Genomic DNA, 15,954 nt, shown 5'->3' on the forward strand with positions numbered 1-15,954 from the left:
AAGGTCCTTCTATCTACGTCCAGAAACGTGAGCGTCCAAACAGGCTAAGCTCCCACAAAGCCAGTTCATGTATTAGGATCGAAACCTAGTGCCATTGTCCTTGGCTTCTCATCAGCCTTCATTGACCGCCATGCTCAGAGAGTCCGGAATCAACCCATGCTTATTCAGTCCCAGACCAGCTGGCCTTGGTGGGCTCCCAATAAATCAGTTCCACTGTCACAGTGGGTGGGTGCATCCCTCGTGGTCCTGATTTTTTGCTCATGTTCTGAGAACAAGAACATAAACAAGCATTCTTATGCTGGTCTGAAACTACTTCACAGGGCTCTAAGCAAGCAAGGTACACAATAATCTCCATCGTGAACATATGAAAAAATTCTTAACAAAAGTACTGTCAAACTACTGAGCCACACAATAAGGTGACCACAATAATCAACAAGGATATAGAAATGGCTTGACAGACTAAAATTGCCAAGTGTTATATACCATGTTAATAGTTTGAAGGATGAAAATTAATTATCATGCCAATGGTAGCAAACAAAGTAATCAAGCTACAAAAGCCAACTCCATTTGGTACAAAAACAATCTTAAAACCCCTCAAGAAGCAAAATTATAAAAAAGAAATATATCTTACAAAATAAAAGCCATGGATCAAATTCAGTGGGGTGAAAAACAAATATTGTCTTCTAATACCAAGACTTGAAGAGGCTAGCTATACCTACTGCTTCTATTCAACACAGAAAGTGTATCCAGTCTAACCAGACCAACGAAAGGAATCTACCCCTTACTAATTAAAATTAGTTTGCTGTACTATGATATTGTATTACAATATCTTTTTATTTATTTATTTTCTCTCATACAATGACCACCGTCTTTCTTCCATCCACTCCTCCCAATCTCCCCCCCCTCTCCCCTAGATCCACTCCTTCCTTCAAAAAAGAGCAAGCCTCCCAGGGATATCAATTGAACGTGGCATAACAAGACGCAATAAAACTAGGCACATCATCTCATTATCAAGGCTCACAAGACAATCCAGTAAAAAGAAACGGATCCAAGAGCAGACAAAAGAGTCAGAAACACCCTTAGTTCTACTCATAGGATTTCCATGAAATCTCCAAGCTAAACAACCACAGCTTGTACTCAGGGGACCTAGTGCAAACCCATGCAGTGTTTGTTGCTTTAGTCTCTGTGAGACCCTGGAGTTAATACTGTGGGTCATATTTGCCTGGAATCCTATACCCCTCTGGCTCCTACAGTCCTGTCTCCATTTCTATGGAGTTCTCTGAGCTCTGTCCAGTGTGTGACTGGGGCTCTCTGCATCTGCTTCCCTTAGCAGCTGGAGGAAGCCTCTCTGATGACTATTGTTATATGAGTATAACAGAATATCATTAGGAATCATTCCATCGACTCTTTTCCAGTTGTATTTTGTTTTACCCTGGGTCTCTGGCCATCCAGCTAGCAGTTCCTGACTGCTAGGCACTGTGGGATGGGCTCCCTCTCATCGTATGGTGTGGGCTTCAAGTTTGACCAGTCTTTGGTTAACCACTCTCACAGGCTCTCAACCAACATTACCCCAGCACATCTTGCAGGCAGAACAGATTGTAGGTTGAAGATTTAAAGCTGGTTTGCTGCTCCAGTCCCACCACTGGAAGCTTCGCCTGATTACAGAATGGCCAGTTCAGGTTCCGTATCCTAGCTGCATTCATCTGCCTGAAGATTTCATGATGTCATTTTTCAACACCTGAGTAATACTCACTGTGCAACTGTACCACATTTTCTTTACCATTCTTCTGTTGAGAGACATCTAGATTGTTTTCAGGTTCTGACTATTATGAATATGTATGTATTTGAGCAAGTGTCCTTTTGGTAGGATGGAACATCTTTTGGGTATATACCCAAACGTTGAATAGCTGGGTCTTGAGGTAGATCACCACAAATGCCATATTGATTTCCATAATGGTTATGTATATACAATATCTTAAAGAAGATTTTTAAATAATTTAACAAAGAATAAAATACAATGATTTTTCTGAATACAAATTGAGAAAACAAAACTCGTGCTTCAGTATATTAATTATAATATATTTTAAAACTTACTAAGAATGGGATTTCATTTCTAAAGACATCAAAAGAACAAAATAATTTGGAATAATTTAACCAAGATGTCACATCTTTATCACACAGCTGAATGGCTAGCTGTCTGCCTTGAAGGCAAATGTCTCTCTGAACCACATACTCTAGAAATCTTCAGCAGGTAGAAAAGTAAAGGCTAATTTTCTGAAATCTGTTCTCCGTCTGTCTCTGCATTTGTGTTGTTTCTCTGTCTGTGTGTCTTTCTCTCTCAGTTTGTGTGTCTTTATCTATGTGTGTGTGTTTTTAAGTCTGTCTGTGGGTCTTTGTGTGTGTCTTTCTCTGTATCTGTGTCCCTGTCTCTTTATCTCTCTGTTTATTCCTGTGTATCTTTGTCTCTCTCTATTCTTTCTATCTGTCTCTCTCAGCTCCCCTCTGTCTCACTAACTCTCTCTGTCCTGTTTTTATTTTCTGTTTGTCTCCTAATATTGCTCTTGTAGTCTATCCTTCCCTATAAACACGTGAAAGACCCTACAGACCCCCTCCTCAGAACCCGCAGCTAGCAGGCTCCCCGGGAGAACGTCCTGTTTGCTTGAAAGATTCTCAGGATCAGCAGCTAGCCTGCTCTCGTGAGAGGAAAACAGGATATCTATAAGATAGGACATCTACAAAGCAGGATGACTTCAAAGTAGGATACCTATAAGATAAGAGCAGGATGTCTGCTGCCAGACATCCATGCTGGGAGAGGAAAACCATTCATGCCCCCCCCCGCCTCATTCTGATAACCACGCTTCTGCTTCTGTAAATTGCTTTTTGCTGCCCTCTTTCCTATAAAAAGTCCTCCTCCCAGTCTACAGGCGCGCAAGTCCTCCGAAAGACTTTGCCGCCCGCAGGTACCTGTGTCTACCTAATAAACCTCTTGCAGTTTGCATCCGACTCGTGGTCTCGGCCTGGTCTGTGGGTCCGGGGTCTCCACCTGAGGGAAGGTCCCTACCGGGGGTCTTTCATTTGGTGCGTTGGCCGGGAATTGAAGGCCCCCACCCAGGGACCACCGACCCACCATCGGGAGGTAAGCTGGCCAGCACCGATTTGTTAGTCTGTGTCTGCGTCGTTTCTGTGCTTTGTTAACTCTGTACACTCAGATCTGGGTGCTCTGTATCTGGCGGGCCCAGGAAGGAGCTGACGAGCTCGGACTTCCACCCCGCAGCCCTGGAAGACGTTCCAAGGGTGTCTGGAGCCCTGAATTAGGTGGCAGCTTTTTCCGGAGCTCAATCTGTATCCCAAAGTCTTGCTTTGCTGACTTGGGTCTGAATCTGGAGCCTTTTCGGTGCTCATCTGACGGGCCACATTCCAAAGGTGGCCGGAGCCTGATTTTTCACAGTCTCCGTCTGAAGTTTTGCTTTCGGTTTTGCGCCAAAGCCGTGCTGAGCGTCCATATTGTTTGTGTCTGATTGTTGGATTTTTGTGTTTAAATATGTTCTTTGTTTTTGTATATCTGTTTGTGCTCGAGTCTAAATCTGGTACCATGGGACAATCGTTAACAACCCCTCTTCACTTAAGAAGGGGGGAAAATTGGGGTTTTAACTGTTTCTCAGAGACTGGAACTGATGGTATTTAGTAACAACAATGTCTGTCATTGTACTCTTACTGGAATTGACCTGATGATATTTGTAACTGCTTATAGAAGTTGGAAAAGTTTGACACACCCTGTAAAATGTTGAGCCTCCTCCCTATGCAGGATCAGATAGCCCAGAGGGACCTGAAGCGGCGATGGCCGAGGGGCCCCCACAAGAATCCCCGGCCCTCTCACCTATGGCTGGCCAACAGAGGGACAGACGCGAGCCGCCGCCTGATTCCACCTCCCACGCCCTTCCCCTCCGAGAGGGTCCGAATGGGCAGCAACAGTACTGGCCATTCTCAGCTTCTGATCTCTATAACTGGAAACAGCATAACCCTTCCTTTTCCAAAAACCCAGTGGTGCTGACTAATCTAATCGAGTCTATTTTAGTCACCCACCAGCCCACCTGGGATGATTGCCAGCAACTCTTGCAAGCCCTGCTGACCTCAGAGGAAGAGCAAAGAGTCTTTTTGGAGGCTCGGAGAAATGTTCCAGGCAACAACGGTCACCCAACCCTTTTGCCTAACGAAATTGACGAGGCCTTCCCTCTGACGCGACCTGATTGGGACTTCACCACAGCTGCAGGTAAGGGACACCTACGCCTCTATCGCCAGCTGCTTATAGCGGGTCTCCGAGGGGCAGCATGCCGCCCCACTAATGTGGCTCAGGTAAAGCAAGTGATACAAGGGAATGAGAAAACTCCCTCTGCCTTTTTAGAGAGGTTTAAGGAAGCATACAGAATGTATACTCCCTATGACCCGGGGAACCGGGGCAGGCCATTAGTGTTTCAATATCCTTTATTTGGCAGTCCAGTCCGGATATCAGAAGTAAATTACAGAGGCTGGAAGGTCTGCAGGGGTATACAATACAGGATCTGCTGAAGAGGCAAAGAAAGAGAGAAGGAAAGGAGAATTTACAAGTATATTCAGAGGAGCAACCAATAAATGAGGAAAGAGACATGAAACAGAATAAAGAATTAAGCAGGCTGCTGGCCACTGTAGTTCAAGGACAAGAAAGAGAGGGAGGTAGGCTGGGAGAAAGGAAGGGGGCCAAAATGGACAGGGACCAATGTGCTTATTGCAAAAAAAAGAGGCTCTTGGACCAGGGCATTCTCATCCCCTGCCGGTCACCATGGAATACCCCCCCTTTTACCAGTAAAGAAACCAGGGACTGGGGACTACCGGCCAGTGCAGGATTTGAGGGAGGTCAACAAAAGGGTGAAGGACATGCACCCCATGGTCCCCAACCCCTATAACTTATTGAGCACTCTGCCACCATCCCACGTTTGGTATACCATATTAGACTTAAAGGATGCCTTCTTCTGCTTGCGGCTGCATCCGGAGAGCCAGCCCCTTTTTGCCTTTGAATGGAAGGACCCAGATCTTGGTCTTTCGGGTCAATTGACCTGGACTAGTCTCCCCCAGGGATTCAGAACAGCCCGACCCTCTTTGATGAGGCTCTGCACCGGGACCTGGCGACTTTCGGGTCCAGTACCCCACCCTGACATTGCTCCAATACGTTGATGACCTCCTTCTGGCGCCGCTTCAGAGAAAGAATGTCAGGAGGGCACAAAGTCCCTCCTACAGACATTGGGACAATTAGGATATCGGGTATCAGCCAGGAAGGCTCAGATGTGCCAGAAGCAAGTCATTTACCTAGGTTATCAATTAAAAGATGGACAGAGATGGCTGACCGAGGTGAGCAAACAGACTATCACTAACATCCCTGCCCCCCGGAACCCCCGCCAGCTGCGAGAGTTTCTGGGAACAGCGGGATTCTGCCGCCTCTGGATCCCAGGGTTTGCTGAGATGGCTGCACCCTTGTATCCTCTAACTAAACAAGGGACAATGTTTGATTGGGGAGAGGAACAGCAGAGGGCTTTCAAAAACATTAAGAAAGCCTTACCAGCCTCCCCTGCTTTAGGCCTCCCTGACATCACCAAACCCTTTGACTTGTTCGTGGATGAGAGACAGGGTTACGTCAAAGGGGTCCTAACTCAAAAACTGGGCCCTTGGAGGCGTCCTGTAGCTTATCTCTCAAAGAAACTCAACCCAGTTTCTTCAGGGTGGCCGCCCTGTCTGCGAATGGTAGCAGCTATCGCAGTCCTCACTAAAGACGCGGGTAAACTAACCCTGGGCCAGCCACTGACTATCCTGGCACCCCATGCGGTGGAAGCCTTGGTCAAGCAGCCTCCAGACCGCTGGCTCTCCAATGCCAGCATGACTTACTACCAAGCCCTGCTCCTGAATGCGGACCGGGTGCAATTCGGACCTGTGGTCGCTCTTAATCCCGCGACCTTGCTCCCCCTGCCTGAGGACCCGGAACACCACGACTGCCTCCAGATCCTCGCAGAAACACACGGGACCAGACCGGACCTGACGAATCAACCCCTCCGAGATGCTGACTATACTTGGTATACGGATGGCAGCAGTTTCCTGGCAAATGGGAAACGAAAGGCGGGGGCAGCAATGACAACAGAGACTGAGGTAGTTTGGGCAGAAGCCTTACCAGCAGGCACCTCCGCCCAGAGGGCTGAACTCATCGCTCTGACCTAGGCACTCCGGATGGCAGAAGGTAAGAGATTGAATGTTTATACGGATAGCCGATATGCATTCGCCACGGCTCACATACATGGGGAAATTTATTGAAGACGAGGGCTGCTGACCTCAGAAGGAAAGGAAATTAAAAACAAACTTGAGATACTGGCACTCCTGAAAGCCTTATTTTTGCCCCCAAAATTAAGTATTATGCACTGCCCTGGGCATCAAAAAGGCCATAGCCCTGAGGAAAAGGGAAATAGGCTGGCAGATAACGCTGCTTGAGAGATTGCTATAAAATCAACCAAGACCTCCCAAGCTCTCCCCTTGACGAACCCGGAAGAGGCCCAAGCCTCCAGTTCGCTACCCCATAGTAAAGAGGACATTGATCTCCTAAAGAAAATGGGGGCCACATATGACCCCGAAAAGCAACATTGGGTTTTCAAGGAAAAGATTGGTATGCCAACAAAACATACTTATAAAATAATAGACTACTTGCATAAATTGACTCATTTGGGGCCAAAGAAGATGAAAACCTTGTTGGACAGACAGGAGTCAGGCCAATACCTCCTGAACAGGGACGGAGCCCTGCAAAAAGTGACTGATGAATGCCAAGCCTGCGCTCAGGTAAATGCAGGCAGAATCAAGCTTGGTCCAGGAGTTCGGGCACGGAGACATTGTCCCGGAGTACATTGGGAGATCGACTTTACAGAGGTTAAGCCAGGTCTCTAGGGGTACAGATACCTCCTGGTGTTCATAGACACTTTTTCAGGATGGGTAGAAGCCTTTCCCACCAAAAATGAAACCTCAAAGGTGGTGACCAAAAAGCTCTTGGAAGAAATATTTCCCAGGTACGGAATGCCTCAAGTCTTGGCACCGATAATGGGCCCGCCTTCGTCTCCCAGGTAAGTCAGTAGGTGGCCAAACTCCTAGGGGTCGAATGGAAATTACATTGTGCGTATAGACCCCAAAGTTCAGGACAGGTAGAATGCATGAATAGAACAATTAAGGAGACCTTATCCAAATTAACGCTTGCAACTGGCACTAGAGACTGGGTGCTCCTCTTACCACTGGCCCTGTACAGGGCCCACAACACCCTGGGGCCTCATGGACTGACTCCTTTTGAAATCCTATATGGGGCTCCTCCCCATTTATAAATTTCTTTAATTCAAACATTGCCGATTTTGCTAACAGTCCTTCTCTGGAGGCTCATTTACAGGTGTCTACAGATTGTGCAGAGAGAGGTTTGGAGGCCACTCGCCGCTGCTTACCGAGACCAACTGAACCAGCCGGTGGAACCGCATCCCTTCCAGATAGGAGATACTGTTTGTGTCCGCAGACACCAGACCTAAAACTTGGAACCTCGGTGGAAAGGCCCTTACACTGTCCTTCTGACCCCCAATGGCACTAAAGGTTGACGGCATCACAGCCTGGATCCACGCCTCACACGTTAAGGCCGCCCATACAGCTGACAAAATGGAGCCCGCCGCAACCCCAGCATGGAGAGCCCAACGCACTCAAAACCCCTTAAAGATAAGGCTTACCCGTGGGGCCCTTGGATCATTATATGGGCCCTACTAAGACTGGGGATGGCGACATTCCCGGGATATGACTGCCATCACCCGGGGGGTGGAGGGGGACGACATGGGACCAGGAACAAAGACTTCTATGTTTGTCCAGGACAAAACACACAAAAGGGACATGGAGGGCCGGGGGACGGTTACTGTGCCCAATGGGGTTGTGAAACGACGGGGGAGGCTTACTGGAAACCCTCCTCCATCTGGGATCTAATCACGCTCAGACGAGGAACCACGCCTGGGTACTCGGGAAGGGGACCCTGGACTTGCGGGGGGAAAAGCTTGTGGCCCTTGCTATGATATCGCTACCGCTACCAATGTCCAGGACGCCACCCCAGGAGGTAGATGCAACCCCTTAGTCTTAGATTATGGAGACCAGCCAATTTAGACAACTTCAGGCAGCCATGCATACTGATATCAAGGCACTGGAAGAATCGGTTAGCGCACTTGAAGAGTCATTAACCCCCCCTCTCAGAGGTAGCCCTACAAAACAGGAGGGGGCTAGACATGTTGTTTTTACAAGAGGGAGGGTTATGCGCAGCACTCAAAGAGGAATGTTGTTTCTATGCGAACCACACTATGACAAAGCTTAGAGAGAGGTAAAGACAGACACAAAAGCTGCTCGAATCACAACAGGGATGGTTCGAAGGGTGGTTTAATAAGTCTCCCTGGTTTACGACTCTATTGTCTCCTCTGATGGGTCCCTTGATTGATTGTCCTCCTTCTGATACTCCTGTTTGGGCCCTGCATCTTAAACCGCTTGGTCCAGTTTATGAAAGACAGGCTGTCAGTTATTCAGGCCCTAGTGCTGACCCATCAGTATCATATGGTACAACAACAAGAAACCGAGGTTCCCTAACTGCTTAGAGTAAAAGATTTAACTCTGTGATAAAAGAAAAGGGGGGAATGAAAGACCCTACAGACCCCCTCCTCAGAACCCGCAGCTAGCAGGCTCCCCGGGAGAACGTCCTGTTTGCTTGAAAGATTCTCAGGATCAGCAGCTAGCCTGCTCTCGTGAGAGGAAAACAGGATATCTATAAGATAGGACATCTACAAAGCAGGATGACTTCAAAGTAGGATACCTATAAGATAAGAGCAGGATGTCTGCTGCCAGACATCCATGCTGGGAGAGGAAAACCATTCATGCCCCCCCCCCGCCTCATTCTGATAACCACGCTTCTGCTTCTGTAAATTGCTTTTTGCTGCCCTCTTTCCTATAAAAAGTCCTCCTCCCAGTCTACAGGCGCGCAAGTCCTCCGAAAGACTTTGCCGCCCGCAGGTACCTGTGTCTACCTAATAAACCTCTTGCAGTTTGCATCCGACTCGTGGTCTCGGCCTGGTCTGTGGGTCCGGGGTCTCCACCTGAGGGAAGGTCCCTACCGGGGGTCTTTCACACGGTTGGCCTTGACTTACAAATCTCCAGCCAGCAACCTCCCCAGTGCCTGCTTTTTTCACATCCTTTCCTCTTCAGTCTTTTAGGTGGAGGTACCTTATTTCCTTGTGTGCCCTTATTAATTTTCTTTCTAATTGCTTGTCTCCCTGCTACTTTTTCTGTTGTTCTAAATTAATTGCTAATATTACACTACTTGCTTCTTTCACATTTATGTCTCAGTAGTTAACAATTCAGCACACATAGTACCGTTATTACTCCTTTACCATCCCATACCTCGAGTACTGAAGTTGAATAGCATTGTTTATAGTTGACTATTAATGGGTCTATCCATCAGTTGTGACTGTTTCTGTAGATAGTACTTTAGCTTCAAAGTAGTACTGGCAATCTGGCAATTAAGCCTGATGTCTTAGGAATGTGGCCTAGCATCTACCCATTGATTTCCCCTCCCATCCCAGCACAGAGAAATGGCACCTCAGCCTTACGCCAAATCATCCCCACAGGATCATTTCAAATAGATCCACTAGAAAAATTGGGAAAATGCTAGTTTTAACAATTTATATCTGCAGAAATTTAATATTTGGAATATAAAATGAATTGGAAAAAGAAATGGAAACACTATTTTTGTCAAAAACATTGAGGAAAAACACTCTCATTAATAAATGGGCTAATGAAATTAACATAGTTCTCAAGAGATGATGTACAAATGTTGATATGCATAAGAAAAGATGATTCAGCTTCCTCAGTCGTCAAGAAAATGCAAATTAAAATCATGCTGAGATTTCTTCTCAACCCAAATAGAATGACTATGGTTAGAAAACAACAAATGCTGGAGAGCATGGGGGTGGGGGACCTCCACATACGGCTGGTATAGGAGTGCAAATTGATCCAGCCATTGTGAAAATCAGTATGCAAACTCTTCAAAATACTTATAACAGAAATGCCATATCACCCAGTTACACCACTCTGGGCTGCATTAGTTAAAACACCAAAGATAACCTCAAAGGCACCAAAATGCATCACTGTTGCATTAAGAAATGAAACACAGCACTTCTTCATGCGGGTAAACTGAACCAAAGTGAGCCAAATATTAACAATTGTCCATTTCTTGCCCCATATATTCTGTCTATCTATAAGCTGTGATTGCTAGCTTATCTTTGTCTTTCTGTGGTAAAAGGACAAAGAAAAGACTTCTGGAATTCTTTTATCTGAGAGTCTAGCCCAAGAATAAGCTCTAGACCAATGAAAAGCTTTGCCTTTAAGAAAGTGAACTTCATACATGAGAATGACACATGAGCATGTTCTCTAGCTTAAAGGTGCATGCAAACACATAGTCATGTTCAAACATGCTCCCCACACATGCTCAATCTCCAGACTCTTCCAACATATATCTTAAAACATGCTTTTAAAAATAAATAAATAATATAAAGTCATTGGAATACCTAATGGGTGGCTAAATTTAATGATTTGGAGAAAAGAGCGCAAATAATAAAGTTATATCATTAGGAGAGACAGGAAAGAAGGGGTCTATTAAGCACAGAGCTGGCTTTTCTACAGCCTTGTAAACAGATTGTCCATAATGAAAAGATGAGCACACTGTGGTGGTAGTACAGTAGTACAGTAATAGCATATATACTACTATGGAGATATATGTGTATCATGTATTTTATAACCATATATATATATCTTCAGGAAACCAACAAAAGGTGTAAAACTAAGGATGTATTATATGTATGAAAGAGAATCGAGTTTCTCTTTAAAACCTGTGATCATGAAATGCAAGGTAAGATTTTTAGTTATGGTCTGACTTGATCTGTGTAGGTAGTAAGGACTGACTATTGTTGTTGACAAGGTGGATAGCACATGGACCATGTGATTAAACATGTTTCCCAAAGAGTGGAATATGAAATCTGATATTTTAGGATAAAGCTGGATTTTTAAAAAAAGAAGAATGAGAACCTTTAGAAACATCTTTGCATCAGTAAGCCTGGTTTTATTTTATGCTTAGGCTATTTCTGATGTTTTTTTTTAGCACATTCTCTGATATTACTTTAGCATCATATAAGAATTATGATTATGAAATTCACATATGAATTTGGGAGTGTGGCTCAATGGAAGCATGTTCCTAGCAAGAAAAAAAATTAGTTCTGGGTTCAATCCCTATCTCAGCAAAATCAAAGAGAAAAGCAAACCTCCTCCTAGAGTTTGTTCCATGTGACTATTTCCTTTTACAAACATTGCTTTTCTTGGATTCCATGAGAGGTAACACTTTCTAATGGTGCAGAAATGAAGTATTGTTTTAATGGTCTTCTGGCCAAATAGATCGTTAATACTTGTGAATAATGTTTAAACGCACTTATTCATATTTGCAATGTATAGACACATATTGCTTAGTATTTCTCTGATATTTTTGACTCAGTCGGTGTTCTATTGCTGTGGAGAGACACCATGACCATGGTAACTCTTGTATAAAGGAATACACGTAACTGGGGCTTCCTTATAGCTTCAGAGGTTTAGTTTATTCTCAATGGTGGGGAATATGGCAGCAAACAGGCAAATATTGTGCTGGAGAAGGAGCTGAGAGGTCTACATCTGGATCCCCAATAAGCAGGAAGAGAGAGCTACTGGACCTGTTGGGGTTGGAAATCTCAAAGCCCATGCCTGTCCCAGTGACACCCTTCCTCCAAGAAGGCACACCTCCTAATTCTTTCTATAGTGCTATTCTCTAAGCATTCAAATGGCCACCTATAGAACTATTCTTATTCAAACCACCACAGATGTGCTTAACAAAATTTTTCATTTAAAGCAGTTTTAATAATCATTTTTAGTTGATCATCGGTTAGTAGGCTACTGGTAGCCCAGTATCTCATTTATCTACTGAGAAAGAATTTACAGTCAATAAGTAAGTAAATATAGTTTCTATTATCAGGCTCAGTGGAAAACATGTAGTCCATTCTTAGTCCAGAACATAGTAGTAAATAATCACTATTGCATTTGCTTCATGAAAATGAAGTTATATCTGTTCCTCTTGCTGATTAAGTAAAGCATTAGTGTAAAAATCACATCTGCTTTTCCTTGCTTCGTGTCTGCATATCACATCTCCACTGCAGAACTGCTGCCTTAGAGTTTGCAACATGGTCATAAAATGTCTAAACATAGGCATCAACTTTCTGCTTGCACAGCATGCATGCTTGCAAATTCCATATATAAGCTGTTGAAGTTTGGAAATGATGTGGTAATTACAACCTCACCAGAGACCAGAGAAAAAGGTTTATCTGAAAAATACAGTAAATCACATTTTGATATAAGAAGCTCTTAATACAGTCAGATCTCTTAATTACTTCCTGCCTGTCTGCCTACCTGTAGATAAAACTTCTATCTAGGTCAGTAGGAATTATTTGGAGTAAAGGGAGAGAAAAATCACAACCCAACAACTGCCATCACAACAAAAGAAGACAGGAAAAAGCCAAATTTAAAAGAAGACAACAAAAGAGCTAGTTTTTTTAAAAAATAAAATTCACACTTAAAAAGAATAAGATATCTTATTTTCAAAATCCTTCTTAGCTCTACAACATTGAATAGTAAACTAAAACATGTGACTTGAATATTTACATTTCAATTAAATAAAAAAATTTCTACAGAGATGGATTTTTTAACCTAAAATCAAGGAGTTCTTGTCACTTTCCCTTTCTGGGAACAGTAACCTTGAATTCCAAGAATGCAGAGAGAGAATTTCACATTCCCACAGTAAAGAGTTCCTCTATCTTCATACAGCATGTAAATCAAAATCCTAAGACCTAGACTCATGATCTCAGAATGGGACATTTCATTTTCTCTGAGTATGACTGGACAAACAGAAAGGAGTTTTTGAGTATAGAAAAGAATTTAGTCTTGATCACTCAAATAGAGATCTGCAAATGCTGTAAACAGAGCCCAAGTGCATTAGTTCCTTTTTTCTAACAATAAATGTGAAGCAGCTGCTGTTGCAAGTCTGGGTTTGACATTAAAAAAATAAAGGCAGTCCCAGAAAGATGAAGTCACTTGTGGAAATCATTCTGTAACTGAATAGCTGAGCTGAGTGGTGGTCAGCCCCGAACTGATGAATTTTTAGAACTATAGAATTCCTTTAAATCTCAAACTCATACAAAATTCTTATTTTCCCTCTTTATATAACATCACAGCAATTGTAGAGTTAACCAGAATAATATCAGCTACTAAAATCTCTCTCTTGCATCCTTAAAAATACACAAAAGATCTGAGAAGATTAGAAAATGATGTTTTGTTTGTGCTTCAGGATCCTTGAGGCAGCGATCAAAGGACAGGAAAAAAAAACCTGTATTCTAGGTCATCTTCTGCCTCAAACAATTTTACGCACATTGAAAACTTGACAAAACCAAAACCCAAATTGCCCCAGCAATTTTTATCCATTTATTCTTTCAAGAAAATGTATTCCTAGACAATTGAAATCTTCACTTGTCTAATTCAACTTATCAAAATATTTCTAAAGACTGTGTATTGTTATGAGATATGTCTGATGATTCTTTAAGGAAATACATGTATTGGTTTTAAGAAAATCTGAAGCCACAGAAAAGTGATCTAACTGTGCTCATACACAGTCTAATATTTGGAATCGGATCTCATAAACAAAAGTAGCTATGTATAATTTGTGACAAATTTACCAAGTAATAGCTATGCTATTAATAATGAGCAATTTTAGTTAAATACTAATCATGAATAATATATATATATATTATCGCTAATTGTAAGATTTCTAAGACCTCTGTTCCTGTAAATTCATTTAAAATTGTATTATGGGTATCTCTCCAATTTTATAACACTTTAGAAATATATTTAGTAGGTTGAATATAAAATTTTATGGTGGGTAATATTGACTTGTTTAATGACATGTTTAAATTTATGATTTCTACACATACTTTCAGTACTATATTTCACTAAAATGATTTCTCCCCATGAATATAAACAATTGATCACTGCCTGTTTAAGTACCGTGTGATTTCTACATTGCATACAGAATACCTTCAAACTCAGGATGACTGGCTTGAGGAACTAATTTTTCATTTGCACAGTAATTCCATGTTTACCTTCACAATGGTGCCTACTATTTGACCGAAAATGACAGTGACACTCACAATGAGTAAGGAAACAGATATAATTAGTGCCTTCAAAATATTTAACCTCTGTTTGGAGAGGAAAATACTTGGGAAATGAATAATTAAGAATATTCTATTTTATAAGATGAATCACATGAAAGATAAATTAGAACTGTTTAATTTATATTAGGTGACTCTGGTCTTCATAGGTGCACTGTCCCATGTTCTCTCCTGCTCCATGAACGATGCGGTCTTGCTTTTATGCCCTGTATCCTCATTTTTTTTGCTTTTGGTAAAGACCCTTAGATGTCATTTTACCCACTAAAATTCAGAAAAATGTGAGTTAGCATAACATTGATGGTAAATAATTTAAGTCTCTTGGAATATTTTTAATTGAACTTAGCCTTCTTCTCAATCAGCTCTATGAACATAAGGATGACCCCCAAAAGGGTACCCAGCAGTAAGAAGTGACATCTAGCTGTAACTAAGCCATCTTAGAACTCAGCCACCTGCACCTTCGGGAGACTCCTGTCCCGTTACCGTGTTACCACAATGATGGAGAGACCTTGACACAAAAGCATCCAGTGTTTCATATCATCTTCCCTCCTTCACCTCTGGTACCATACTACCTTTGTATTATTCTGTAGGTTCTAACGGTTGGAAAGCCAGTTACTCTTTTAAGAGATGAAACTGTATCCACTAAACTTGTGTTAGTTAAACACAGAATTCAATGGTTCCAATAACTGAAATGGTATTTATGTATATATCACCCAACTCCAAGCACAGGGGCGATTTTGAGAATATAATCTTGTTCTTTCAAACCTCCTATGTCTTTGGTGTTATGCCTATTCTGTTTTAATTCATACCTTATTTCACAGGCTCACCCTGCCAACTCTGGCTCAAAATCTAAGAGCTGGCTTTCCAACTCCCACAGGTAAAACTCTTTCTGCTTTCCAGTACTTTCATCCAAAATTCCTGGTTGTTTTTTCTGACTTGGTTCGAGAAATAAGCTTGTGCATCCCTGTTACAACGGCTAGGTAAGCTTGCCCAAACCATGTCCTTTGCCATAGAGACTCACATAAATATTCAAACAGTCTTTCTGGCTAGATAAGTAAATAACAATCTGGAAAATGTACTGGAAGTACAGAAAAATTAAGTCAGTATTTCGTGAAGGGCATAAAGGTGTTCAAATAATACAGGTATGCAGTAAATATTTGCATTTATTTACACTAAAGTAGTTTCAGTGTTTGTCTGATATTCAAATTTAACTGAATATCCAGTCATGCTTTTTGAGAAATATGATAATATTGCTAAAGATAATATTTTCCTCTGTGATGAGTTATTCTTCCAAAATATATTAATGAGCATGTCCTAAATAGATATCCATAATTATAAGGATTATAAATAAATATTGACCAGCAATAGTATAAATGACATTTTATACATGATAACTATCCATTTAAACTTTTTATTCTCTTGAACTGAATTGTATATATGGCATGAAGTCAAGTCTAACTCATTCATACTCTGAGACTCTCAGATAGCTTTTTTAATAGAACATTGGATATCAATGGTTGCAGTAATTATGGGGCTTCGAAAAAGTATTGTCCAGAGGGTAATACTGCAGTTTATTTCATGTCAGACAGATAGTCAG

The 15,954-nt window shown here is 42.4% G+C and overlaps 1 pseudogene; it reads left to right on the forward strand.

Annotated features, from left to right (window-relative positions):
* The first annotated feature begins 4,643 nt into the window (after positions 1-4,643).
* LOC130867091 (uncharacterized) lies at positions 4,644-9,116 on the forward strand (annotated as a pseudogene).
* The last annotated feature ends 6,838 nt before the right edge of the window (positions 9,117-15,954 follow it).

The sequence above is a fragment of the Chionomys nivalis genome, chromosome 26 (assembly GCF_950005125.1).
Source record: "Chionomys nivalis chromosome 26, mChiNiv1.1, whole genome shotgun sequence".
In the NCBI taxonomy this organism is placed as follows: Eukaryota; Metazoa; Chordata; class Mammalia; order Rodentia; family Cricetidae; genus Chionomys; species Chionomys nivalis.